This window comes from Pinus tabuliformis, chromosome Q (assembly GCF_031772625.1).
Source record: "Pinus tabuliformis cultivar Carrire ecotype Pingquan chromosome Q, CPIR1, whole genome shotgun sequence".
Classification (NCBI taxonomy): Eukaryota; Viridiplantae; Streptophyta; class Pinopsida; order Pinales; family Pinaceae; genus Pinus; species Pinus tabuliformis.
In genome coordinates this window covers 833,874,368-833,900,000 of record NC_142296.1, presented here as the reverse complement: position 1 = coordinate 833,900,000, position 25,633 = coordinate 833,874,368, and positions in this window count along the sequence as shown.

Sequence of the window (25,633 nt, the reverse complement as noted above, 5' to 3'; positions counted from 1 at the left end):
TGTGTCTACATGGGGGTGATCTCAATGGATTTTCTTCAACCTGGCTTTGATACCATGTTAAAATTTTAAGGGCCAAATTGTTATTTGATGTAGATAATTGCATTTTAAAACATTTTAAAAAAAGTCACATTACATTCACCTCATATTTCATAAGAAATTATATAGAGAGAACATTCATATTAACAATGCAATAGAAGAATAAGGAACATTAGAAGAAAAACATACACAATAGAGACATCGAGATTTAGGTCAGGTACTAGGGCAAAAGCCCACAAGGGGGAAAACCTCGAATCAAATCTTCTTCTTCTTATATATTCATAAAATGTTCAGCTGAGATACAAAGGACAATTATAATGCGACACAAGTATTTCAACATAAAATACATTAGGCCTCCTAGGGCCAACGTTGGATCATACAATATTCTAATAAGATAGTAGTAGATAAGGAGGTATTAACAAGCCCTCCACAAGACCTTTGATAGTTCTCCATCTCACTATCACAAGTGGCATATATATCTGACAGAAGAGTGCCATTCATCATTGTCATAATTACAAATACCACTTCCATTCATCACTGTCATATGCATAAGTTTCAGTTCCATTCATCACTGTCATAAGCATGAATAAAATTGTCATTCATCATTGCCATAAGAAAAAGTATCTCTACCATTCATCACCATCATAAGAACAAGTATTAGGGAAAAATACACTGCCCACTTAATTGTAACAAGTCTTCCCTCATTCACAATATTTGAGCACACAAAGCAACCTCTAACAAGCCTCCAAATTCACTATACATAGGATTCTTAACATTGTTTTTGAAAAACATACTAGAGTAGATGCCATCATCTAACTAATCATCAACTTAGAAAGACAAACTACTCACCTCTTTAGGACGTTGTATGGTGTTAATATTTGTAACTTGGGAGGTAATTCAAGCCCTAGGGTTCAGGGTTTTGAAGCAATGAGTGCCACAAAATTGGTTTGAGGTATTAGAACCCAAGATGGGGGTTTTGCACCCAAAGTTGTTGGGTCAAAACCAAGATTAATTTCATTGGTTTGACTAATGGATATGATAGAGGACCTCTCGAGGAACTAGGGGCAACGAAAATCATCGAAATCAGAGGTCTAGAAATGGAGATATGAATTTATTTATGTGCTGGTGGGTTAATTTGTCAACAAGATTAGGTTAACTTGGGTTCAAGAGTGCCCCAAGGAAAAATTCATTGGAGCCATATCAATGCATATAAATAAATGTTTGATGGAGATTCATTCACCATCATCCTAAGTGCAATTCACATCAATAATATCTCTGAATATTGCAGGTCTGAGGTAGCAAGAAAGGGCGTGTTGTAGGAGCATACTCTTGGTTGGTTGGTGTGAGATTCCTTGGAGGATAGGGCCTTAGATTTCAAAGGTGAGTGAGGGTATTTTTGTGCATTTTTAATGTGTGTTTTCTCTTGTTCTCATCATAGGGAGTTTTGTAGTTACATCAACATGTGGAGACCTTGTTTGGAGGGCCAAGAGGCCTAGTGAAGGCCCTCTCTCCTACTTGCAACCACTTAGAGTATAGAACAGGTGGAACAAAAGTTGTCTCCCTTGAATAAAGGTGTGAATATCTTGTTGTAGCAACATCGCAGGTTGTAGAGTGCCCTGTGGAGGAACCTAAGACTTAAAAAGTGTGTGGAGAAGGCTAGAGAACAATGAATAGAGGAAGCTTGATTGGAGAAGGGAACATAGAGTTTGGAGCAGAGTTTAGGGATGTTGGTGTGCCCTAACCAGAGCTCAATTTTCACAGAACCCAATGACAAGAGGAGTAGCAAGTGTTGTAGACAACAAGGATTGTTTGCCTCTTGTTGATGTTGTGTTTCTAGTGGATATAGAGGTCTATATTGGAGTAGTTGGTATTGGGCACTTGTGAACTATTGAAGGGAAGCGTGAAAGTGTTCCAAGTGTGCCCTAAGTGGAGCACCTTGAAAGACTAAGGTAGCTTCTAGGAGAAGAAGAGAAGAGAAGAGCTCAAGGTCTGATTAGCTAGGAAGAGCAAAGTAACCAACACAAGTTCATTGTGCAAAGAAGGTTATTTGGCAGTGATGGGTGGCAACCCCCCTGCCCTATGTTTGTCTTCATTGGAGCAACACAGAAAAACAATAGTGGGAAGAAGTCCCTAAGTAGCTGAGGAGCAACAGTGAGAAAGAAGTCTCGAAGTGTTGTGTCCGAAGGACTAAGGAGCAACTAGCGAATGTAAAGACCCTATGTGTTGGTTGTAGATGGACTTATGATTAGCTAGAGTGTAGATTAGAGAGTTGAATTTAGTGGCCTAAAAGAGATGGTGCATTGATGGAGGCAGTGCTACAGAGTGGAGGCAAAGGGTCCACAATGTGTTCAGGGTACGATCGAGAAGCCATGATAGTGCAAAACATCAACTAGATGACCAATGTATCTTGTTCTTGTATTACAATACTAGTGGATATATGAGGGCCAATATCCTTGGTACAGGAACCCTAAATAGTTGTATTAATAGTTTGATTAATATAAAGGAATATGGGTATTGTAAAATTGTAGAAAGTTGTCTATATTTTGTGCACTAGTAGATTTATTGTTGTATATTGTTTCGTTGTGAAAAGTAGTTTGTTATGATACTTGGATTGGTAGTTCCAGTGATTCTAAGATTCTAACCTAGACTCCAGTATCACAACAATGTCGAAGTTGTAGTTTGGTCTCTAGTATGAGGACAAGTTGGAAGGGATTTCCAATTATAGTCCATGGAAGGACGGATCAAGCTGGTTGTGATGGTGAATAGGATCAGGGACTTTGGTGAGAAAGAAATCAAGAAGCCAACTAACCCTAAGGAGATGCAAGTGTATGAAAAGTTGGATACAAATGTGAAGTTGATCATCCTAGATGGTGTCAAGGACTACTTAATACCTCATATGTCTAGGAAAAACACTACCCATAAGATGTGGGTACCTCTTCATATTTTTTTCTATAATAAGAACAAGAATTAGGTATTGGTATTGGAGGATGATTTGAAGGCCACCAAGATGATACATGGTGAAGGGTTGACTTCATATATGACGAGGTTGTCTCAAGTTTGAGATGAGCTTGTTGATGTCGGTGTGAATGTTATAGATTCTGAGATGGTGAGGATTGCCTTGAAGAGGTTTACTCCAGAGTGGAAGCCATTCATTGAGGGAATCATTGCTAGGGATAAGCTACCAGACTGGAATAGGTTGTGGGATGAATTTATTCAGGAAGAGTTGTGAGATGAGGATCTTCATCTGAACAAGAAGGCTTTAGATGATGATGTGGCACTTGCAGCGAGAATGAAGGGAAAGAAAAAGAAGGACTTAAGTAAGATCAAGTGTTTTAGCAATGGCGAGATGGGTCATTTTTCGACAAAGTGTCCAATGAAGAAGAAGGGAGATTACAAGAAGAAGAAAGGGAAGTAGGTGTCACCACTTCTGCCGAGATAGATGATCTCTCCAGGAGATTGGAGAATGAGGAATTTACTTTGATCTCTCATTTGTCACATGTTACCATTAATGAGTCTGCATGGTACGTGGATAGTGGTTATTCAAAGCATATGATAGGGTCAAAGGATGTGTTTGAGACTCTAGATGAGTGGGACTTGAAGTTGCACATGGTGTTGGGAAATAAGAGCCATAAGAGTTAGAAAGAGATTAGGGGATCAAGTTTCGTGCCATTCAGGATGGAGTCAGGTTAGGTGATGCGATTTCATGATGTATTATTTGTACAAAGACTTAGATACAACATGATGTTTATCTCAGTAATCAAGCATAATGGGTTTGAGGTATTGTTTCAATGTGGGAAGGAAAGACTCGGGCCCAGAGGCTCTAGCTCCACAAGTGTGATCATTAGAGTTAGAGATCATGGTTCATATAGGTTGATGGATAAGCCTATAGATCATGGGAAGAAGAAGAAGAACCAAGTACAAGTTCTAGAGAAGTAGGTGCAGGTTTTAGTGGAGTAGGTACATGTTCCAGAGAAGAAGGTCTGAGTTCCATAGGTTTAGAGGGAGCTGAGTTCTAGAGGGAGTTTGTAGGTTCAGAGAGAGAATGTGCAACCCAACAAGAGCACATGGTTAGTGGGGAACAAGGGTTCTTCTACATTTGGAAAGAAGGAATCACAGAGAGACTTGGAAGCATTTAATAAGAATAAGAAGAAGCAAGAGGCTTTCAGTGATAGTGACACTTCCAAGGGAGGCGTAGGTCATACTACAAGGTTTGCTACATTGATGAGCACCAAGAGTTGGGCTAGTGTTGCAAGTAGTGCCACTGATGTGGATGAGTTACTTCCTATTCTTGAAAGTACCTCCCTCACTAAGAGGAAATGTTTAGATTTGTAGCTTGGGAGGTACTCGAAGCCCTAGGGTTCAGGGTTTTGGAGGAATGAGCGCCACAAAATTGTTTGCGAGCTTAGAACCGAAGATGGGGGTTTTTCACCCAAAGGAGTTGGGTCAAAACCAAGATGGATTTTATTGGTTTAACTGATGGAGATGATAGAGGAACTCTATATGAACTATAGGCAACAAAAATAATCAAAATCAAAGGTCTAAAAATGGAGATATGAATTTATTTATGTGCTGATGGGTTAATTTTTCAACAAGATTAGGACATCTTGGGTTAAAGAGTTCCCCACGAACAAATTCATTGGAGCCACATGAATGCATATAAATAAATTTTTATTGTAGGTTCATTCACCATCATCCTAAGTGCAATTCACATCAAGAATATCTATGAAATATCATAGGTCTAAGGAAACTAGAAAGGACGAGTCTTAGGAGAATCTTCTTGGCTGATTGGTGCGAGTTTCCTTAGAGGATAGGACCATAGATTTTAGAGGTGAGTGGGGGTATTTTTGTGCATGGTTATAGCGTGTTTGATTTTGTTATGGCCTCAAGGATTTTTGTAGTTGGAACAACATGTGGAGACCTTGTTTGGAGGGCCGAGAGGCCTAGTGAAGGCCCTCTCTCCTAGTCACAACCACTCAGAGTATAACGCAGGTGGAACAAAGGGTGTTTCCCTTTAATAGAGGTGCACATATCTTTTTGTAGTAGTGCCATAGGCTGTAGGGTGCCCTGTGGAGGAACCCAAAGCTAAACTAGTGCGTGGAGAAGGCTAGAAGGGACAATAAAGAGAGGTACCCTGATTGGAGAAGAGAAAACAAAGTTTGGAGCATAGTTTAGGGCTATTGGTGTACCCTAACAAGATCTAAGTTTACATAGAACACAAGGAAAAGAGGAGTAGAAAGTGTTGTAAACAACAAGGAATTTTGGCCTCTTGTTGATGTTGTCTTGCTAGTTGATGTAGAGGTCCAAATCAGACTAGTTGGTATTTGACACTTGTGCACTGTCAGATGGTAGTGTTAAAGTGTTCCAAGTGTGCCCTAAGTGAAATACCTTTTCTTCCCTTATGTGTGCCCTAAAATTCTGATCACCTTCATATTGCGTCCAACAGGAAGTCAACTGAGAAATGCGTAATGAGCACCCCGACTACAGAAATTAGTTTAGAGGTCAAAGGCAGTAGTTTGGAGCAAGAGTGGGATCAGTTTAATAAGAAATTATAAGGCACTACCAAAGTGACAAATACCTAAGAAACAGTGGAATATAAAAATCTTGTGCATGTTCATAAGGATATAGAGCCCAAGTCTATCGGTGAGCAGTCCAAGCCTGTGGAGGAACAAGTGACAACATCCCAGCATACTGAAATTATCCCTGCTCTGCACACATTAGAAATTGTTTTGAAAGTAACTGAAATACCTCCAATTGATGTGTTCTATAGCCCTCTCCACAAGGCTATAGAAGAAGGCAGAAAAAAAAGGAAAAGGGTAGACACACCTGAATTCCCACCTGGAAACGAGTCGATGGATGTTGTTTGGAAGGATATTCCTTTCAATCCAGCCAAGAATTTGGCTAGACTATCATAGTTCAGAGGAGCATATGCATCGGCCATTGTGGACAAGGCTACTGAAGTCTATACTTTGTTAAGGGAAAAAGAGGAGAAGATTGCACAACTCCACCATCAGCCCGAAGCAGAGAAAGTAAGCGTAAACAGGCAAGCAGCTGAGAAGCTCGCACAATTGCAGCAAGACATGGAGGTCCTGAAAATAAGCCATGAAGCTAATATATCAGCCAAAAACATGCAACTCCAAGAAATGCAGCAAGCCATGGAAAGATACAAGGATGTTCCCACTACTGAGGAGTTTATTAAAGAGGCACTGGAATTAAATTCCCTTCTGGTGAAACAACAAGAGTATTTCTACGAGAAGATGTCACACATTACTCCATATCTAACTACTAGAGACCAGTTGTCAGATAAGGCAATCGACTAGAGAACCGAGTTTAACGATTTAAACACCAGAATCTCTGAGTTCATAGAATGGCAGGAAACATAAGACGGAAGGAAAGCCAATCTACTCGAGATTGAGGAAACTCATAAAGACATTCTCCTCACGGATTGGGATGCGAGAATCAAATAGGTCGAGCTAGCAGTTGCAAGGGCAGATGGGGTATCAAAGAATATCATTAAGGCAGTGAATTACACCCTATTTGCCACCATCCTGATTAAATAAGGCAATCTGAAAGAAATGCTCGATTTAAATGCTCTGTATAAAAGTTGGCAAGAAAAAGCAAAGACTCAAGGGAGGCAATTACAAAATTGACCAGGACCAACTTGGAGTCATATTGGAAGTATCTCATCAAGCCATACATCTAGGTTATGACTCTCAACTAATATCTTCATATGACTCAGCGGATGTTGCCACCTCTCACCGATGCCATTTCCACAGGACAACTCAGGACACATTTTGGGGCACCTCCTCAAATTCAATCGATGACCAATATATTTGATTTAAAGGACAAGATGGCAGACATCAAGTCATCCTCTTAGTTCTGTCCATTTAGCCACTGTTTATTTTTGAAGTTAGTTACCTAGTTAGGAGGAAGGTTGTTTGAAACCTCCTCAAATTTTGTATAATCTATTTTTTCACATTAGTTAGAATAGTATTAATACCCTTCTCATGCATTTAGAGAAGGGCAGGGAAAATTTTAAGGATGGCAATTTATCTTAAAGTTTAGAAACCTTAGAGAATCCCACTAGTCCATAATATGAAATCTATAAAATGTTCGGAGATATTTTTGTAAAAATATTGAAATTTATAATAATTTTATATAGTCTATATATAATTTTTTGGTGATTTTTAGGGTAAAATAATTTCATTCTGTAAAATTTGGGCAGCTTATTCTTACAAAAAAATGGAAATTAGCGAATATTGTTTTTGGAAAAAGTATAGAAAATTAGCCCATGGGCGAATATTAGCCCCTATTGGAGAAGGGTCCAGAATTTTATCAAAAACAATTGCAAAGAATGCACTACTGTAATTTTGTGAATGCTTTGGTGAAATTATGGAACATGATCATTTTTTTAGATATCAGACTACTTTCCTTTGTTGATGCACTGTTTTATTCTTGGGAGACAATTTGATTTGAAGAAAGAAGTTGGTCTATGTCATTTTTTCAAATGAGAAGTACTTTGCACATATGGTACTATTATCTTGTATGATTGATTCTGTTTACATTTAATTAGTGGCAAAACTGTACTTTCATGAATTATATGTGAGATTTATTGTTTATGTTAAGCGTTAATTGCACTTTTGTATGATGCCTAGCTGAAATTGTGATTTTCATATATAAATAATCATATATGCAATATATTTTATAAATTTCTTTGACTAACTATTTAGTCAAAGAAATTATCTTTAGACATTATCATCTTTGTTTAATTGTGATCAATATTTATTATCACACGTTAAGTAGATATATTTGTAGATCGCATAGCACACAGGAATACCTGGGTTTATATTAGAATAAGTTAGTTAGATAATTACATGATAGAATAAGTCATTTAGATTATCATTATTCTATTGCAAACACCACCCACTCTCATTTTAAAACCCACACTGGAAAACTGATCCCATTATCCCCAGCGAAGCCACCACTTTAAACGAAAAAGGAGTTGTCTTAAGGTCCGGACTGGGTGGTTATCCCCCATGTTTCGACAACATAATTCTGAGGCCACAAAATTTTTGCGCTAGAAGGAGGGCCAATGACTGTGAATGGCATATAAACCTAAAGATCATTCGAAAAGTGTTCATAAGAGTCAAAACCCCTCCACAATTTCTACACCTTCTAGATCTCATTCAGAATATCCTGATTAGAAGTCTGAAGTTGTAGAAACATCTCCCTCATCTCCTGAAGTAGTAAGGCAACCACCCTCTCCAGATTACACTCCCGAGTTTCCCGAGGTTCATTCTTTGATACAGAAATTGGAATAGATATCCATTTCTGCCGAGAAACCAGAGAGACCTGAAGTTTCTGAAGAAAGTGTTACCTCTTAATTACAACAAACTGGTGTATTGACTATATTGCAAAGTGAAAGGCTTGGGGTCACCCCTTTCGAGTTCCCCATCCCTCCACAACGTAAGAAAGTTACTTCATCAAGATCTGAATCAGATACTAGCGATATCACATCACCTTTCCATCCATTCACTTCCCCATCCACTTCTACTCAATCCACGACTTCTCAACTATCCACTTCTCCCATTAGTACTACCATTAGTAGCACTAACCCAGTAGTAAGTTCTTCGCCATCTATACTTACTTCTGGATCAACCTTCCCATCTTCTCAGTCTCCAACTCAAGTTATGGCCAATCAACCTAGGACAAATCCTGGTGCTGTCATAGTTGCAAATCCAAATGCACTCCCAGAAAACCTAGAAAAATGCTTGCCTAAATACAATCCTGATGATGCTCTCCTGGCCGAAGAACATCTAAATAATTTTATGTTAGCCATGAATCTTAATGGGGTCGCACATGAAGATGTTGTAATTAGATTGTTTCCTTATACTTTTCAAGGATCTGCTGGATCTTGGTAATTTTCCCTTCCAGCAGGTTCAATTAGAGACTGGGATACTTTTCAAGAAGTATTTCTTGCAAAATTTGGTGATGATAGGAGCATAGCATCCTTGATTAATGATCTTTCTAATTTGAAAGCTAATCCCGATGAAAAGATCAAATATTTCAACTCCATATTTAACAAGTTGCTAAATAATATCCTAGCTGCCTCTAAACCTGCTGTAGATGTACAAATAGAATGGTATATATCATCTCTTCCTTCTAATATTGCAATTTTTGTAGATAGAGCCAATAAGGCTACCCTTGTAGAAAACATGAAAGAAGCCCTGTCTGTAGAAAGAAGAATTATAGCTTTGGAAAAGAGATCACAAATGGACGAAAGGAAGTCAAAGAAGGTAAAATTTAAGGATGACTATAAGAAGAAAGTTACAAAGGACCCTTTTGATCTTGAAGGCCTTCAGAAAGTGTTAAAAACAATGTCTAATGAAATGGTCGAAATCAAAAAATAGGTCACAAAATCCTCTACTCCCAAGAAACCTTTTCTCTCATTCAAAAGGAACCCTTATTCTCCATCACAACTCCCAAACACCATTTCAAATGTCGAGTCTAATCATGAAGCAGAAGAAGATTCCTTAGATGAAGAGGAAGCTGAAACAGAAGAAGAAATTGAATTAAATGGAATGTGGGATTTCATTCTCCCAACTAAAGAAGAGGCACAAGCAATGCCAGTAACTACAAGAATTAAAAACTCTCCTGACATGTCTATCACAAATTAGAAACAAAAAAATTGTTGCTCCTGCAAAGGAGAAAATAGTAGCTAAGAAATCTAAGACTAGCCAAACCGATCCTATTCCTCTAGATTCACTAAATGCCTAAAAAACATTGGTAATCTCAGATACAATGGAATACAATATAGTCGAAGACATGAAAAAGACTAGAGCAAACATCTCATTACATGAGATAACTAAACTCAAGCAACAACAAAAGATTTTGTTAAGAGAATTAAAAACAATTCCTGTATCTCCTTTGCCATCTACTGTAGTTACTGAAGCTGCCTACGATATGGGAAAACCTCCATCATCCTCAAACAAATTAGATCCTTCAGATCTAGTTCTAATTGGTGATAGGTCTATTTCTCATATTCCTCCATTTCTGCTCATTTACGAAATTTTCAACAGGAATTTTCATAACTTCCTTGTTGATTCAGGAGGTTCCTTAAATATAATTCCAAGAGCTGTGTGTACCAAATTGAACATTACCTCTCAAAAATCTGCAACACACATTGTTCAGTTAGACAGGACAAAAGTAGAGGTGCTTGGAGAGATAACATCAGTTTCAATTAGGCTTTCCTCTAATCCAAAAGTTTCACAAATAATTGATATTTTGGTGGTTGATATTCCTGAATTTTATGGTTTGATTCTCAGTAGGGATTGGTCTAAAAAGTTTCAAGGTTATTTCACAACTGATTGGTCCCACATGTGGTTGCCACACAATGGTAAACCAAACCAAATCAGGGTAGACCAAGAGAAATCCATGAAATATACAGTCACTAACCTTGAGGGAAGTAATGAACCTGTTGCCTTCACAAATAATATTATTGGAAATTACTTAGCCCAGTCATTTTTGGGAATCCTTTAATGCTCAGAGGTCTCCCTTTTCAGATAACGTTGTAGTTTCTCAAATCGAATTTTTTTCACAAACAGATGCTTCCAAATGTCTAAATTTAGTAGATAAAGTTTCAAATAATTCTCTGTTCTGGACTCTCTATTTTGATGGTTCTAAATCTAAAGATGGCACAGGCACAAGATGCATTTTGATCAATCTGCAAGGAGAGAAAACCATGCAGCCTGTAGACTTGAATTCTAGTGCACTAATAATATCGCTGAATATGAAGCACTGATCCAAGGAATGTATAAAGCCATTGGTCTTAATGTCAAATACCTGCAAGTCTATGGTTATTCTGAAATAATTGTGAAGCAGGTGAGAAATACAATTCATTGTCTCTGGGCACCTTAAACATTATCAACTGTTAGCCCAGAATTTGACTTCTCATTTTCTACTTTTAACATTTCTTCAGTCCCTAGACTACAAAACGCAAGTGCTGACTTACTTTCTAATGTGGCATCCACGCTTATAACCTCAGAAGACTTTAGTCCAGATAGATTTTCAATAGAGTTAGTATTTAGGCCATCTATTCCCGACAATGTAACAAATTGGAGAGTATTTAACAACGATGAGGATATAGTTAATTTCCTTACATCAAAAGGGTCATATGAAGAATAGATCATAGATGAACATGAGCATGATCTAGAAATAAAACATGATCATGTTCAAAACCCAATCCCAAAGTCTGTAGTTAAGATGGAAGATCTATATGATCTAAAGGATAGGTTCAAGAAAATTACCAACTCCAAAACTCAAAGTTCTACTTTGAGATTTGAATTAGTAAACCTAGGGTCAACTGCAAAACCTCAAAATGTCAACCTAGGTCTTGGCCTATCATTCTAAGAAAGAATATCATTCATTAGGTTGTCAAAGACACACAAAGGTGTCTTTGCCTGGGATTACGCTGATCTCAAGACCTACGATACCTCTATAATTCAACATACCATACCTATGACTTCAAATGAAAAGCCAGTTCAACAGAAGCTTCACAAAATTCACCCAAACCTTGAGAGTCAAATCAAATCTGAATTAAACAAGATTCTAAAGGCCAAAATAATCTTCCCTATTAGACATTCTAAGTGGGTATCGAATATGGTACATGTAAGGAAAAAGAATGGTGATATTAGGATTTGTATTGATTTTAGAAACCTGAATAAAGCTTGTCAAAAAGATAATTTTTCTTTGCCTACTATGGAACATATATTGCAATCAGTTGCAGGTTTTGAATTAATGTATTTTCTAGATGGATTCTCAGGATATAATCAAATACTTGTGCATCTAGATGATAGATTGAAGACAACGTTCAAGACCAAGTGGGGAACATATGCCTATTAGAAGATGCCTTTCAGACTCATTAATGTTGGTGCCACATTTCAACGTGCTATGGAAATTGCCTTCAAAGGTCTAATTAATAAATCAATTTTTATTTGCTTGGATGACATCATAGTCTACTCTAAGGATACGAACAATCATTTAAGCGACCTGAAGCACATTTTCGAAAGATGCAAGAAATATGACATTTCCTTAAATCCCAAAAAATCGTATTTTGCTTTACCAGAAGGCAAACTCCTTGGGTTTATAGTGTCCAACAAAGGAATTTACATTGATACTGATAGAGCCGAAGAGATCGAAAAGATTCCCCTCCCACACAACAAAAAAACCATGCAATCATTCTTAGTCAAAATAAATTTTGTAAAAATATTTGTTCCATATTTTTCACAAATTGTCCTACCCCTTCAAGCAATGATAAGAAAAAAAGCAGTTTTTAAATGGAACAAGGATGAAAGAGAGTCATTTGAGTTGATTAAAAGAGCCATTATTAATGATCCTTCATTGATAACCCCTGACTTTCTCAAACCTTTTGTATTATATACATTTTCATTTGATACATCATATGCAGCAGTTTTGACACAGCTAAATGATGAAAATATCGAGGAACCCATCTCTTTTTTCAGTTCTAACTTGCAAGGTGCCGAATTAAATTATTCAACTGTCGAGAAACAAGCATTTTTTTTTTTAAACTTTGAAACATTTCAGACCTTTTCTTCTTAAAGCCCATACAAATATAGTTGTACCCTACCCTGCAGTAAGACAATTATTAATCCAAAGAGAAGTAGGGGAGAAAAGAGCTAATTGGGTTACTGTGCTTCAAGAATATGATGTAGAAATTCGGCTAGCTAAAATTGTGAGGGGCCAAGGTTTTTTCAGGATGTTAACATGAGCCTCTGAGTTACCACCAGAAGAAGATCAAGGTAATGAAGTGAAAATATCAGAGGTAAGCCTCAATGATACGCAATCACAATATGTTGATTTGAAATTTTATCTAAAAAACGGATATGCTCCTATGCATCTTAATTATAAAACAAAGCGAGATTTAAGATTGAAATCAAATCAATATGACTAGTCAATGATGTATTGTTTAGAAAAAATTATGATTAAGTATTTCTAAGATGCTTGGAGAAACTTGAAGCCGAAAAGGTCATGCAGGAATTACATGATGGACCAGTTGGAGGACATTTTGGGGGAAATACCACAGCTCACAAAATCTTGCATGTAGGATATTATTGGCCAATGGTATTTAAAGATGCACATGAATATGCAAGAAAGTGTAAAACTTGTCAAACCACAGCCGAAAGAGAAAGAAATCCAACATTCCCTTTACAACCAGTTAACATCCAACAACCATTCGAATAATGGGGATTAGACATAATTGGTGAGATTGTTCCTAACTCTTCCAAACAGCATAGGTACATCCTTACAGCTACTGATTATTTGACAAAGTGGGTAGAAGTTGTCCCATTAAAGAAAGCTAATACAGAAAGCATCACAAAATTCATTGATTAGTATATAATTACTAGGTTTGGCTTACCCTCAACTTTAATGTTTGAAAATGAATCTTATTTTTCTAGCAATACAATGGTGGAATTTGCTCTAAAGCGAGGTTTCAAGTTGAATATTCAGCCAATTATTATCCACAAGGTAATGGATTAGCAGAATCAACAAACAAGAACCTCATCAGAATTATCAAAAGGACTATTGATCAAAATCACAAGAATTGGCACAAAGCATTAACATTTGCTCTATGGGCAGACATAATTACTTAGAAAGCTTCTATTGGTTCTTCTCCTTTTTCTTTAGTTTATGGAAAAGAGGTCATTCTTCCCACAAACATAGCAGTGCCATCTCTTGTCCTAGTACAATTCATTGATGAAAACCCTTCTTCTTCTCTCTAGGCTATATAGTTTCAAATTCTCAATCTTGAAGAAGAACGAGAAAAGGCTAAAGCAACCCACTTCCATCATCAACAATATTCAAACTTCTTTTGATACATCTTCTGCCAGTCAAAAAAATCTTGAAGTAGGTGACTTGGTTTTGAAATGGGACAAAGCACATGAGGAAAAAGGTAGACATACCAAATTCCAAAGATTATGGCTTGACCCTTTTCAAATCATTGAAAAAATTGGACAATCAACGTTTCTTTTACAAGACTTGTGAGGTAAGAAGGATTCTTTGCCCATTAATGGGAAAATTTTGAAAAAATACTTTTCTTAAGAGATAACCTCTTCCAATTTTGTAACATATTTCTTTTAGGATTCTTAGGAAAATAATGGTTAACTAGTATTTGCTTTTGGCTTTTCAAAATAAAATCTTTGATAATATTTCTGTTTTTCGCTTTTATAAGTAAGAAAGAGTTAAAAGAAATAATTAGCGCATCTGAATACTAAATTAAACTTGATTTCTTTGGAAAAAAATTGATATTTCTTAAAACATTTATTCTACGAACAAACTCTTATCTTTATAGATTATGAATGTTTTGTTATCAGTCAAGAAAAGAATATTTAACCTAGTAAGGACTTTCTGCAGATGAGTATCTTAAAAAACTCTATCATTATCACCCAAAATTCTTAAAAGAACCAATGATTCACCCCATTTGATAAAATTTTCTTTTCTCAGAGTGTAATTCTAAAATATATGAAACTTAGAAGATAAAAAGTCTCATTACGAGCTTGTTTACCATGTTCATAGGGAAATAATTAAACTGATATTAACAATACTGTATATCAAAATAGGGTAATGGCTAATGATCTCCTAGATCAGAGGACAAGGGGTCTCATCAAGAGCCAGTTTGTTCGGTTTAGTTACGACCAGTGAATGGCATTGCCATTATTAGGTTACCACGCCTAGACAATGTCTTTTAAGAAACCAAAAAGAAAATATTATATTCAAAAAGGAATAAAGGGACAAGGTCCAATCGAGATTCAAAGCAAGTGAATATCATTTTGAAATTTGAAAATTCCTTCAGATGGGATAATCAATAATTGTTGATTAAAAGATAACCCTGTCGAGGCCATAGCAAAGGATCTATCTTTGATAAATGAGTAAACACCAAAAAACTAATCTGCAGAAGACACCTGCTATATTACTTTAAATCTTGTTATTCGCTGATGTGAACGCTTATATTTTTATCATTACAAGAGTAAAGTAATTAAATAAGTAGAGTGAGCAAGTAATGATGATTCTAGAGAAATGTTGTTTACCTTATAACTCAAGTAATATTTATTCTTATAACTCTAATTACTTTGAAAGTTTTTAGAAATTTCAGAAAACTACTCAAAGATAACTGTTTCTCCCAAGTGAATCGCCAATTGTTGTACTACGAAACAACCACCCCATTTATAAAGAACAATATCTAAGGTTAGAGTTATAAATGGGGACCCTTTTAAATTTTTAGGTTTGGGATAATAATACCTAACTCTAAGAAAATGCATAGAAAAACCTTGCAAAACGAACTAAGGATGAAATCCGCATCGCAAATCGAAAATCACACTTTTCCGCGTGACTATCTTAAAATATCTTCAAAAAATTGCGATTTGCAATTAAATCTCCCGCTGCAATAACCCAATAAATAGCTCCTTGTCATTTTGCAATCGCATTTGCACTTCACAAACTTTGCATGAAACTTAGCTATGCCATTAGAATGTCCATTAGCGATTTGTGAAATGCGATATTGTGATATTCATTATCACATTTCGCTTTATGCGTCTGGTAGCACTATACTGTATCCATTTAAAGATTACGATGTGCGATTAAGAGCGGTAAAATGTGTGAAATAATTACGTTTTAAATATCAAAATGAACGAATTGACAGGTTAATAAATATTTAGTAGTCCGAGGAAGGATAATCATTTTCCAAGTTATGGGTAGTTAACATCGATTATCTCATTAAACCTTTCTCACGATCGAAAGTCATTTCAGAGAAGCTTTTAGTCTTAATTACCTGATACCGTCTGCGCTGATATATCTTGTCTATTTCAGGAAAGCTACAAAAGACATGTCACTAAGGAAGGCGATGCGGAAACAGAGCAAGCAGACCATTGCTAAATCTGAGTTTACAGAGATGGCTCCTATTTTCTCTGATACATTTTGTGACACTGCCGAAAGCGCAACAGCTTGGGAGGTTATATACAATAGGCTTGAGAATGAACGCCCTAAAATCATTGTCATGAGAGCAACAATTGACTCAACAAGACCTTCAGGACTTCAATGCAGAGATGCTTCCTGTTATTTCCTTCATAGGATAGTAGCAAGAGCTAAAATCCTCCCATACATGGATATGATCAGGTGGGTGATCGAAAACCTCATCATTGAAGATAAGCAATTCAAGAATTCAAGAATGGAGATCATAGGGTCATTCAGAGCAGAGAACTTGAAGAAAATGTACAACATACTTGAACCTCAGGATATCTACAACAACACATTTGTGGCAAACTTTGCAAAGAAGAACCCAGACCCCTTCAAGCTGATTCAGGGTTGGAGAGTGTTAGACAACAAATTCAAATATGAAAAATCAGGTATGTATGTTATAGCCTCTTTGGCAAACCCCTACAACCATGCAGCAACTATGTTATGTAGATTATGTGGGCTACCCAATAATACTAATTTTTCCATAGAATGGATTCCTTTGATTGATGACTATGTTAATTCCCACATCATGAATTGGCCCTCCATCCTATCTGATAACCTAGCCACCACCATTACCGAATATCGACAGAAGAGAGCCTCCTCTCTAGATAACCTCCCTTTGTTCTATTTTAGTGCCTACATTATGGATACCATCTGTTTTTGCACGACATTTCCAACCATGGGTTGGAAATGGACTTACAGGACCCCTACCCAATCCATCTCAGTCATAAAAAAATAAGGGAATCGCATTATATACCTCACTTCTATAAGATATTTCATGCTTTTGTGTTGCCCCTACATTAAATAATTTTCAATAAGAAAGCCCTCAAGTTTTCCCAAGAAGTCGCAACAAACCTGTTTACTATTGGCAAATATTTCATTGAAGAATGGTTCACCTACATTAGGGTTTTTGGTAGCACAACCGATCCATATGTGCTTCCTTTATATGTTTCTGATAAATTATTAGCAATAGAGATTGCCTACCAAACCATGGGAAAAGGCATGACTAAAGTTCTCAAAGACGACAATAAGTCATTATGGCCCTCTTTCCCTATCAAGTGCAGTTCTTTTGCTTTATCAAATTTTGTTCATGCTACTTAAGAGTCATCACATATGGAAGCCCTCAAGCTTCATACATTGCCTAAGAGGCAATTTGATCCAGATAAAGTGGCATATAGTGTCACTACTAGAGTAAAGCTCAAGCCATACAACCATGAGGATAACTATTTTGAAGACTTGTTACAGTCGACAGAATCCTTCGAACAAGCGTTCGAATGGGCAAAGGCGAATCTGAAACCTGAATATTTTCAAAGCTTTCAGGAATTCAGAAATGAAAGGCTTGAAGTCATCCCAATGCATTGTTAAATCCTGAGGATAAGCCTACACCAAGTGCCACTGTTGATAGTGAAGGTCCTAGTTCTCGAATAGATTCTCAGGTAAATAATGAGAATACACCAGAGACAGGGAAACCCCAAGACGTAGATAACACAGCTGAGTCCAACAAGAAGTCAGCTGAGAAACAAGTAATGAGCACCCCGACTACAAAAATCAGTTTAGAGGTCAAAGGTAGTAGTTTGGAGCAAGAGTGGGATCAATTTAATTTGGAATTGCAAGGCACTCCCAAAGCGACAAATACCCAAGAAACAGTGGAATATAAAACTCCTCTGCATGTTCATAAGGATACATAGCCCAAGTCTATCAGTGAGCAGTCCAAGCCTATGGAGGAACAAGCAACAATGTCCTAGCATACTGAAATTATCCCTGCTCTGCCCACATCAGAAATTGTTTTGAAAGTAACTGAAATACCTCCACTTGATGTTTTTTATATCCCTCTCCACAAGGCTGTAGTAAGAAGGCAGAAAAAAGGAAAAGGGTAGACACACCTGAATTCCCACCTAGAAACAAGCCGATGGATGTTGTTTGGAAGGACATTCCTTTCAATCCGGCTGAGAACTTGACTAGACTATCACAGTTCATAGGAGCATATGCATCGGCCACTATGGACAAGGCTACTGAAGTCTCTACTTTGTTAAGGGAAAAAGAGGAGAGGATTGCATAGCTTGAGCAGTAGCTCGAAGCAGAGAAAGCAAGCGTAAACATGCAAGAAGATGAGCAGCTCACACAATTGCACCAAGACATGGAGGTCCTGAAAATAAGACATGAAGACGATATATCGGCAAAAAACATGCAACTCCAAGAAATGCAACAAGCCATGGAAAGATACAAGGATGTTCCCACTACTGAGGAGTTTATTAAAGAGGCACTAGACTTAAATTCCCTTCTGGTGAAATGGCAAGAGTGTTTCTGCCAGACGATGTCACACATTACTCCATATCTGACTACTAGCGACCAGCTAACAGATAAGGCAATCGACCAAAGAACCGAGTTTAATGATTTAAACACCAGAATATTTGAGTTCATCGAATGGTAGGAAATACAAGATAGAAGGAAAGTCAATCAACCCGAGATTGAGGAAACTCATAAAGACATTCTCTTCACGGATTGGAATGCGAGAATCAAACAGGTCGAGCTAGCATCGCAAGGATAGTTGGGGTAACAAAGAATATCATTAAGGCAGTGAATCACATCATGTTTGTCACCAACTTAATTAAAGAAGGAAATTTGAAAGAAATGCTCGATTTAAATGCTCTGTATAAAAGATGGCAAGAAAAGGTGGAGACTCAAAGGGAGGCAATTACAAAATTGACTAGGACCAACTAGGAGTTGTATTGGTAGTATCTCGTCAAGCCACACAACCAGGTTATGACTCTCAATTGTTCCCTTCATACGACTCAGTGGATGCTGCCACCTCTCATTGATGCGATTTTCACAGGACAACTCAGGACACATTTTGGGGCACCTCCTCAAATTCAACCGATGACCAATATATGTGATTTAAAGGACAATCTAGCAGACAACAAGTCATCCTCTTAGTTCTGTTCATTTAGCCACTGTTTATTTTTGGAGTTAGTTACCTAGTTAGGAGGAAGGTTGTTTGAAACCTCCTCAAATTTTGTATAATCTATTTTTGCACATTAGTTAGAATAGTATTTATACCCTTCTCATGCATTTAGAGAAGGGTCCATAATTTTATCAAAAACATTTGCAAAGAATGCACTATTGTAAGTTTGTGAATACTTTGGTGAAATTATGGAACATGATCATTTCTTTTAGATACCAGACTACTTTCCTTTGTTGATGCACTATTGTATTCTTGGGAGACAATTTGATTTGAAGAAAGAAGTTGGTCTATGTCATTTGTCAAATGAGTAGGACTTCGCACATATGGTACTATTATCTTGTATGATTGATTCTGTTTACATTTAATTAGTGGCAAAACTTTACTTTCATGAATTGTGTGTGAGATTTATTGTTTCTGTTAAGTGTTAATTGGACTTTTGTATGATGCATAGCTGAAATTGTGATTTTCATATATAACTCATCATATATGCGACATATTTTATAAATTTATTTGACTAACTATTTGGTTAAAGAAATTATCTTTATACGTTATCATCTTTGTTTAATTGTGATCAATCTTTATTATCACACGTTAAGCAGATATCTTTGTAGATCGCATACCACACAGGAATACCCAGGTTTATATTAGAATAAGTTAGTTAGAGAATTGCATCATAGAATAAGTCATTTAGATTATCATTATTCTATTTCAAACACTCATGAACCACCCACTCTCATCTTAAAACCCACACTAGGAAATTGGTCCCATTATCCCCAGTCAGAGCCACCACTTTAAACAGAAAAGGAGATGTCTTAAGTTCCGGACTGGGTGGTTATCCCCCATGTTTCGGCAACAGAATTCTGAGGCCACAACACCTTCATAATTTGCACCTTAGCCTTCTTGCTCAGTTTTCCTATACGCCCTTTGTTTGGCTTCTCATATTTCTTCTTTATTGGTTTCATCTCCACAACTAATTGTATCTTTTCCTTTTTTGGGGTTTCTTACTTGGGCTCTCCCTCACCTACCTTCACCAATGGAGAAAATTTTTGTGGAAACAAATCAACACTAGCAAGGAAATCATACCAATATATTTTTTGCCTATCAACTGCATGCTTAACTAAAATCTTGATTAAAGAAAAATGAAAAAGACTAGAAGCATGATTATCCTTCTAAATTTGCACTTTAGTTGCCATTCTCTCTAAAATCTTGAGAAAAAAGTAAGGAAGATTCATTGGATTTTCCTCTATGAAATTCCATAATAGTCTAAGATGATTTTGATATATTCTACTAAACGTACCTTGATAGGTGAACTATCTTTGAATAACTTTGAAAAGGTCAACATACTGTTCCTGAAGATAAACCTGGGGAAAGTAAATGAAAACTTGTCAAAAAACTCTCGCTTCAAAACCTGCTTATAGGATAAAATTTCTAATTCATCCCCTTTAACAAATTCTCCCCTGCTGTAGGGAGGTTGGTTGCATCGACAATAAATTTATCAGTGATAAAAATCTCCAGGTCCCTTAATTCTACACTACAATTGTGGAAATTGAGAGAAAACAAACTGGCAAGTTTTGTGTTGTGACCTATCTTCTGGAACTTTTGACAAAAAGGAATACAACCTACATTTTCAAAGGTCAGTCTAATGGTAGGTGATGAGTTTAGCCAGCTTAAGTTAATGGGTTCAGTACACACAAGGTCTCCACCCTTTTTGCTGGTAAAATGGGCCATATTATTTTAATACTTGGCAAATTAAATTTGACTTTGAAAAATGTCTACGTGTACAGACTCAATGAAACAAAATCTGATAAATGGTGACATCACAATTCTGGTTCAACAACTGTGAGAATGAGATGGTGACAGAGAGGTTTTCTAGGGTCGAATGTAAGCAGGGAAATTTCAGAATCATAAAATAACTTACTTAGACCCTTCAAAATTCAACTATGAACACAAATAGATATCTATGGTATGCAACGACAAATCTAGAAGTGAATGCTTATTGCTGGGAAAAACAGAGAGTGAGTAATGTATTTCTTAGCAGGAAAAACTCAAGGTTTGACAACAATAATCAGGATATGAAATAGTGAGAACTTAGGATAGGTCATCGACTTCCTACCTCTCCAATCCTTGAAGGCAAAATCGTGTGTTGATAGGTGGCATGTGAAACAATTTAATGCCTTAACCCTCTTTGTGTAGAAAAAGACAATAGCCTGCGTGAATTCCTCTACAACCTCGGCTTCAAAATACAACCAATTTACCCACTTCCTGCATGAAGAACGAGCCCATTCATCTGTGATAATTCATGAAGAAAATTGGTGGCTTTCTGCAATGATTCAAAATAATTTGCTGATGTAATCGAGTCTGAAATTTAACCTGCATTGCACTTCAAAATCCCATGGAATGCGATCACTGATTTGAGTTTGGGATGATGGAAAAATCTTTGGAAATGATGGGATTATGATCAAATTTCATATGAAGTGGAAATAGACATAGGTAAATCATGATATGTGATGGTGCTTAGGCAAGGAGTATTTAGGCCTAAGGACTTGTAGTTAGGATAAAATGGGGGTGAGGGTCTAGGCCTAAATAGGGAATAGGGATAGTGAAAATGTTTGGGAATAGGGGAGGGAAATAAGGGGATAGGGAAAGGAGAAAATATGATGTCTAACAAGGGAATGGATTGGAACATTTATGACTATGATTTTTTGAGATCTTTCCTTCAATTGTAGACACCTTGACCATGTAACCATCCTATCAATACCTAATACCCAGATTCAATAATTTATTATATAGATTTCCATACATAGACACCTCTTCCCATGACTAACATTAATAACCAGATTAATGACCAATCTGATGATGACTCTTTAGGCAGTGACGGGTCAAACTATGACACTGAAAACGTTATGAATTTGGCCTCTTTTAAGGCAACAAAATTTTTTATTCCCGAATATCTTTGACTAACAAATTAACCTAATCTAACATGGGCTCCATTGGGGATGAAAACCTCCCTGTGAGGTGCCATGCATAACACTGCAAACTATATTCCTTCCCATTGGGCAATACAATCATAATATACAAAAACTGATATACAGACTCTGAATAAAAAAAAATTACTGACTGGACTGACTAAAAATAATAAAAACAACTGACTGAAAGACTTTGACTGAACAAACTGATTTATTTATGGCAACAACCAGTTAATATCTTATGGCCTTCACTTTGGCTTTAAATCTTAACTCTGACTACCCACACTTGCAATATTTCAAAGTAGAATGATATTCACAATGAAATGATCCTTCAATCTTCAACTTAAGTGAGGAAATGTTTAGAGTAGCCTGCCATTCACAGGCCCTACTCCAACTAGTTCATTTGATAAATCTTCAAGTAAATAGGCATTATGTCCCCTAAATGCAACAACTTTGAAAGGCCCCTTCCACAAGTTCTCGAACTTTCCATGCTTACCCTTATCTTCATTCCAATCATCCCACTTCAATACCAAATATCCAACCTGAAAATCTGCTTCCTTTGTTCTTTTGCCATAGATCTTCTTTATCCGGTCTTGTAATAGCTAAGTGTTCTTGAACACCTCTTCTCTTGACTGTTGGAGCTGAATCATTTGGCCAATTCTCTGCTGCATATCGTTTAGTTCCAAGTTTGCTTCTTGCAACAATGTCATGACCGACACTCTGATAGATGAAGGAAAAGGTGCTTCCATTCCATACACCAACTCAAATGGAGACATGCCTATGGATATTTTAGTACTCACACGATCTGCCCATAGTACATGGATTAGATTTTTGTGCTAGCTCCTTTTATTTTCCTGCAACAACTTTTTAATAATGTTGACCAAACTCTTGTTGGATGACTCTCCTAAGCCATTTCCCTGAGGGTAATAGGTTGTGGAATCGCCCAAAATGATGTTATATTTGTAGAAGAATTCAATCATCTTCTTTGACTTAAATGCAAGGACATTTATGTAACAAATTTTTGTGGATAGCCAAAGAGGGACATAATGTTATTTTCCACTAACTGAATGATAGTTGCATCCATGGATTGCCTAGTAGGAACTACTTCAATCCACTTTGTAAAATAATATGTTCTTGTTAAAATCTATTTATGTTGCCTAGACAAAGAAGGATGAATTCTCCAATGAAATCAAGTCCCCATTATTGAAATGGTGACTCAACTGCTATAGGATTTATAGGTAGGGGAAGCAACTTCTTTCTAGTACCCCCAAACATATAAGATTCCTTATAGGTGACTACTTTCTTATACACATAAGAAGATAAACTAGGCCAGTAAAGGCCAGCTCTTAAGATCTTGTTCACTTTAGTTTTCCAATATAAATGACCACCACAATCCCCCTTGTGAAATTATTCTATTGTTGCTTGAGCCTCATCTTCTAGTAAGAAATTAAGCAACATCCTGTCGAGATCCTCCTAGTATAAAAACTGATCGATAATGTATAATTTTACTACCTTCAATTTTAGAAATCGGGCTTTGGTTTTGGGCCAGTTAGTAGGTGCTTGTAAATGCTATAATACATATAGAATATCTACATACCACGGTGAAGTAGAAAATTTCTTCAGAACTTGCTGAAAAATGTTTGGGAGCTCTTCTTCTGTTATGACAACGAGGAAATTAATTTGAAGGGACTGCAAATTTGATTCAGCAATCATCCGAGCCAAACCTTGACCTTTAATCAACTTTGCGTTGGGTTGTGTTATATTCTTTCCACGACTAGCCCTAGTAGCTAAATCGGGGGGTTAGAGGGGGGCATAGGCCCCCCTTTGTTGCACTGATGCGAAGCGGGGGGTCACAAGGGGGTGGCAACCCCTCTGTCGGGGGGTTTGAGGGGGGCGGTAGCCCCCCCTCTACAGGGTCTAGGGCAACACGCCGAGGAATTTTTTTTGGACCCTATATTAGGTGGGGAACCTACCTATGGTTTTGTGCAATGGTTTCGGCACATGGTTTTGGGCGCGATGGTTTTCGGTCCATGGTATTTTGTAGATCTGGTCAAGGGAACTACAATTTTGTTCTAATCCAGGGTTAATGGGTTGGGGTTTGTGGATGCTTCAGCATGTATATATATGTATTGTAACATTGAAAGGAACATAATTAAAAATCAATCTCGTAGTCCTGGTTTTGGGATCCAGGGGAAAATCTTTGTGTATATTTGTTTTATGTGTTATTCTCTTGCGATTGTTTATTTTCTGTTTTGAGAATTCGTATGCAAGTAATTTTTGTACGGGTTTAAAACCTACATTTGGTATCAGAGTTGTTTTGGCTTCAAGGGGACGCCTTTGCTACTGAGGGGTTTTGCTCGGGCATGTGGTAGACCCTATTAAGTGTGAGATCTGCAGGATTGATTCTAGTAGTGAAAGAAGATGGCGAGCAGTGGAAAGATAGAGATCGAGAATTTTACTTGTCATAGTTTTGAGTTTTGGAAACTCAAAATGGAGGATCTGTTGGTACTAAACCAACGTGAGTGTCCGATGAAGAATGGAAGAATTTAGATCAGAAGGCAAAGAGCACAATACGATTGTGTGTATCAGATTCAATGTTACTTGTCATAGTAGATCCAAGTACTAAACCAACGTGAGTGTCCGATGAAGAATGGAAGAATTTAGATCAGAAGGCAAAGAGCACAATACGATTGTGTGTATCAGATTCAATATTACTGAATGTATTAGGGGAAGCTACGGTGAAGGATTTGAGGGAGAAGTTAGGGACTTTGTACCAATCTAAGTCTCTGGTGAATAAACTGTTCCTACAGGAAAAGCTTTTAACCTGAGGATGAAAGATGGAGACTTGGTTACAAAGCATTTGAACACATTTAATATTGTGGTAAGCTAGTTATTATCTGTTGATATTAAAATATCAGATGAAGATAAGTGCGTCAGTTAGTTGTGTTCGCTGCTAGATTTGTGGGATAGTCTGGGTGTTGTAATAGGTAGCAATGAAACTGCCTTGCAGTTTGATGAAATAGTCTTAGCCTTTCTGATGGAGGAGATGAGATGGAAAAATATGGAGAGGCAGAATGGTGATGCCTTGTCTGTACGAGGACAGTCCTAGAACAGAAAAAAAATAAGTCCTCAAGTGGGAGATCTAAATCTCCAGGAAAACACGTAAAGGTGTGTTGCAAATATGAAAAGGAAGGGCACTACAAAAGGGACTATAAATCTAAGGCTCCTAAGAAAGGAAAGGGATCTGATGATGCTCCTTTTTTACGCAAGGTTACCCTTGCTTTACCTGTAGTTAGCATGAATTATGCGTACATCTTGTTTGTCCCAGGAATTTTAACTCACCAAGGAGTCAAAATCTTCACCCATCAATGGTTAAGGCCCTAATAATCAACCCTTTGCGGAATAATTCATTAAAAACCCATCAATGCCTAACTCCTAGGCAATATCTACTTAACGAAACTTTAAATCCCCCTTATCCTTCATCTTTGACTTTATTAAATCGCTTCTCTTAAATCCTTCCTATCGGGATATTATCCTTCTAAACCTTCAAACATTCATTATTGGGACTTATACAACCCTTATAACCCTTCATTAAATCTTATTCCCACATATATAACCAAACCCACATGTTCCTTTGGTTAAT